The following is a 5,044-nucleotide window of genomic DNA, read 5'->3' on the forward strand; positions in this document are numbered from 1 at the left end:
GGTCCCCACAGCCCGTAGTGCTGGTCCCCATCTGCTGGTTTTTGAGTTGTTATGTTATTTTAGCTTTTTCTCTATCAGACTTTGTTTTAGTCTTGTTTTGGATTTTACATATGGATATTGTATGGAATCCTTTCGTTTGATGGACTTTTGGTATGATTTGGATTTTATTCTACTACATGCCTGCTTGGACGGCAGAAGAGGTGAGTTCGTCGGATTTGAGTTTTATGAGTGTAGTTGAGTAGGGTGGATTTCGAGTCAGAGTATTATTATTTCTGAATATCTATATAAACTGCGTGGTGATTGTTTTTATTTATGTTATTATTCCAGCCGCATGTGGCTGAGGTATATAGTGCTTGTAGAAAAGTTTCAGATTGTCCGCCGTACATGGGAGATGCTGCCGAAATTTCTTCGGACAGAGTCTCCTCCGGGGCGTGACAATTTAGTGGTATCAGAGCCAAGTTATACGATACTTGCTATGTGTTTTGGATTTTCGTTGATTTATCTGATACTAATTTAGTTTTTGCGATCGTTGTTTTCGTATTTTGGATATTTGGGATAACCTGATACCAATTTATATGGTATCAGAGCGCCAAAGTTTGGCGATACTTGTTGGGTTTCCGTGTGTGGATTTTTGAGATTTATCTGATACCAATTTATTGGTATCAGAGCAGGTCGTGATACCTGCTTTTAGTATTCTGGATATGTTATACTAGCCCTAGTTGCGAGACATATTGGTCTAGGCAGTTATTTTGGGTTGCACGGATTTTTCCGTTTCGATTATGTTATGGACTTCCGTTTTGGATTTATATGGATTTCCGATGTTTGTTTTCCTCGTACGGAATTCCGAGGTCATTTTGGGGACTAGGATGATGGAACATCTCCGCAACAATTAGGTATGGTGTCATTTTGGTAATTGTTTATACCGTAGTAATATCCGTAATATAATTTACAGATATGAGGCGATCTACGCGTATTCGCGAGGCGTGGTCGGACGAGCACGTCGACGAAGACCGCAGGATCTCGGATCGCCGAGATGCCTTACATTGATGAGCCTCGTCACCGGAGGGAGACTCGGATATCTGTGGTGCGTCGGCCTCGACACCGATGACTCCCTTAGAGGTACCTACCTCCGCACCGACAAGATCCATTCGCACGGTATTTCCTGTACCACGGGTACCATTGGCATTCTCGACACCTCCGGCCCACCTACGGTGTATCCGCACCACCGCCACTGGACCCACCGTGTATCCGGCACCGAGCCCCTGTGCCCACATACAATCTGATGTACCCAAGAAGACTGCGATTAGGGATCTGGCTACTCCACATTCGATACCATTGCTCACAGTACATCCAAATTGTGACCACATATGTTCACCCCCTAGGACCACCGGCTTATGCTCAGTTACCCAGAGCACCGGAGTACCTCCTCGATATGCACCGGTACCACCAGCACCAGCCAAGAGTTTGCCGCCCGACAAATTGCCCGACACACCTCACCGCTTTGCGCGGCGAGATTCGGGTTGGCGAGTCAATGAAGAGTCGATTCACACTCTTCCGAGGAGAGATCCGAGTGTGGCCTTGTCTTGGATTGAGACTATGGGCGGACTTTCTTTTATATTGCTTGCTCCAGTGGGAGAAAGCGAGTGCCGCGCTTACGGACGCGACCAGACACTTGGTGGCTTACCGGCGTTCCATCATCGGGAGCGAACATCACTTGTGCAGTTCGAGAGAGGCTTTTGAGAGCCGTTTCTTTCCACGAGTTTATCGGATGGCTCGCGCGGATTTCTGAGTTTGCATGAATAATCGGACGGTGATCGAGTATAATGCGAGTTTGATGGCGAGTTTTGTCGAGCTAGTTCTTGAGGACAGTTCACGATCTAGATTCATTCAAGGACTGGATGGACATTTGCAACTAAGACTTGTCGGTCTTGGTATCACATCTTATGCGGAGATGTTGGCGAGCCCTCATTATTGAGTCGGCTCCAGTGAGAGTTTTCGGATAGGAAAAGGCGAAGAGTCGGACATCTCCGCGAGCCAGAGACCTCGTGCTACATCACGACAAACCAGCGTAGTCGATCGATCGGGTACATCGGGTATCACGTAAACCTCGAAATCGAGGCGGTCTTCTTGGGGTTTTCGGTCTTCCCAGCAGAGCCGGAACAACCACCAGCGTCACTGTTTCGAGATGTGGTCCGGAGATCATGTCACTTCCACTTATACTGCAGGCGGTCTTGCTTTCATTGCAACCGCCGGGCACCGAGCCGAGATTGTCTGTAGAAGACCAAGATATGACTGGAGGGTATGATCATGGAGGACATCCGGTCCCGAACTTATCGAGGAGGGCGACGAGCCCAACCTTCACATGGCATGAGTGCTTCACCGCAGCAGCAGATTTGGCATGCTTGGACAGAGTACTCAGCTTCCATAGCACCCCATCTTGTTCGGACTTTATTATCCGACGCAGGCGATGACGGATGCGCCTCGCCTTTAGGCGATGCAGACTTTCGACTCGGCTAGGCGCGATGTCGATCGCCGTCCTCTCGGTCTTCTCGCGCAGATACAGCTCTGGCCCGCCTCGATGGCGAGCCACGCAATTACCGGCGGCAAGCATACCTCCTCCTCCTCCGCCAGAGACTGGACGTGTTCATGCGATGACCAGAGAGGATGTGCAGCGAGCCGATAGATCCGTTTTCCGAGGTATGATTTCTATTTATGCCTTATCTGCAGATATACTGATAGATACTGGTAGCTTGCATTCATTTATATCTCTTACTTTTATGCGGGAGGTTGGTAGATTACCCACTTTCAGACCCCAGCGATTGACCGTCTCCCTACCGTCCGGTGATTCATTGGACGTCACCCAGGAGGTCAGAGGTTGCCCGTTAGATTTTGGCAACCTAATACTTACAGTGGATCTTTTAGTATTAGAAATGGTCGATTTTGATATTATTCTTGGCATGGACTGTTTGTCAGCATATCATGCCACAGTTGATTGCCAGACGAGGGTGGTCACATTTCGGCCATCATGGGTTTCACTGGCATCAGAGACGACGACTTATCGATCATTTCGGCGATACAGGCTCAGAAGTTGCTGTCACATGGCTGTCAGGGTTTTCTGTTATCTTTGATCAGTACTGAGGACAGCAGCAGTTCGCAGCTCTCCGACGTTCCTGTAGTCCGGGAGTACCCAGATGTATTTCCAGAGGAGCTGCCAGGTTTGCCTCCCAGAAGGCCAGTGGAGTTCGCTATTGAGTTGATTCCGGGAACCGCACCGACATCGAAAGCTCCTTATCGAATGGCACCAAAAGACTTGAATGAGCTGAAGGTTCAACTCCAGGAGCTTTTAGACAAGGGATTCATTCGCCCTAGTGTTTCCCCATGGGGTTCTCCGGTATTATTTGTCAAGAAAAAGGACGGCACCATGAGGTTATGTATTGACTACAGACAGCTGAATGCAGTGACCGTCAGAAATAAATATCCTTTACCACGGATCGAGGATTTGTTTGATCAGCTCAGAGGTACATCAGTGTATTCTAAGATTGATCTGCGATCCGGATATCATCAGCTGAGAGTCAGAGACTCAGATATTCAGAAGACAGCTTTCCGTACTCGATACGGTCATTATGAGTTTTTGGTAATGCCATTTGGGCTTACCAATGCTCCAGCGGTGTTTATGGATTTGATGAACCGCATATTTCTGGAGTATCTTGATCAGTTTGTTATCATTTTCATTGATGACATATTAGTCTATTCGCATTCCGAGGAGGAGCATGCACAGCATCTTCGCATAGTCTTGGAGATTCTTCGACGACATCAGCTGTACGCGAAGTTCAGCAAGTGTGTGTTCTGGCTATCCTCAGTCGGTTTTCTGGGACACGTGATTTATAGCAGAGGTATTTCAGTAGACCCTCAGAAGATCGAGGCTGTCACCGGTTGGGAGCAGCCGAAGTCAGTTCAGGAGATCCGCAGTTTTCTGGGATTGGCCGGATATTACCGACGCTTTGTCGAGGGTTTCTCGCGCATTGCTATGCCGCTGACACGCCTTACCAGGAAGGGCGTAAAGTTTACGTGGACTGAGGATTGCGAGACCAGCTTCCAGGAGCTGAAGCGGAGATTAGTGTCGGCTCCAGTTTTGGTTCTACCTTCTGGAGAGGACGGATTTGTACTCTATACCGACGCTTCTCTTCAGGGTTTGGGCGCTGTTTTGATGCAGCACGGCAGAGTAGTCTCTTATGCTTCTCGTCAGTTGAAGGAGCATGAGAAGAACTACCCAGTTCATGACTTGGAGTTAGCTGCCATCATTTTTGCTCTGAAGCTATGGCGACATCATTTATACGGTATCGCATTTGAGATTCTCACTGATCATAAGAGTCTCAAATATATTTTCACTCAAAAGGAGCTTAATCTCCGACAGAGAAGATGGATGGAGTTCTTGAAGGACTACGATTGTACCATTAGCTACCACCCAGGGAAAGCTAATGTGGTTGTCGATGCACTCAGCAGGAAGTCCAGAGCGACTTTGGCTTGCCACCGGACTTCAGTCACAGACTTGGTTCAGGGTTTCTCCGAGTTAGACCTTGAGGAGCAGGGATCTACAGAGCAGGGTATTCTGGTTACCATGGTTGCTCAGTCGTCGATCAGGACGAAGATCCGAGAGGCTCAGGCTGGTGATCAGCATTGTCAGTTCATTGGCAGTCAGATAGCTTCTGGGCAGCAGACCTAGTTTACACGAGACGAGGAGGGTGTTATATACTTCCGAGGCAGATTATGCGTACCTCAGTCTCATCCGGTCTTACAGGAGCTACTTCAGGAGGCTCACCGTTCTCGATTTGCGATCCATCCAGGCGGGACCCGTATATATCGAGATTTGAGACGTTCCTACTGGTGGAATGGCATGAAGAAAGACATCGCGGATTTCGTAGCTAGATGTCTTGTCTGTCAGTAGGTGAAGGCTGAGCATCAGAGACCTGCAGGATTACTTCAGCGGATTCCTATTCCTGAGTGGAAGTGGGATCACATCACTGTTGGAACCCCAAGGTTGTTT

Source organism: Zingiber officinale, chromosome 5B (genome assembly GCF_018446385.1).
Source record: "Zingiber officinale cultivar Zhangliang chromosome 5B, Zo_v1.1, whole genome shotgun sequence".
Lineage (NCBI taxonomy): Eukaryota > Viridiplantae > Streptophyta > Magnoliopsida > Zingiberales > Zingiberaceae > Zingiber > Zingiber officinale.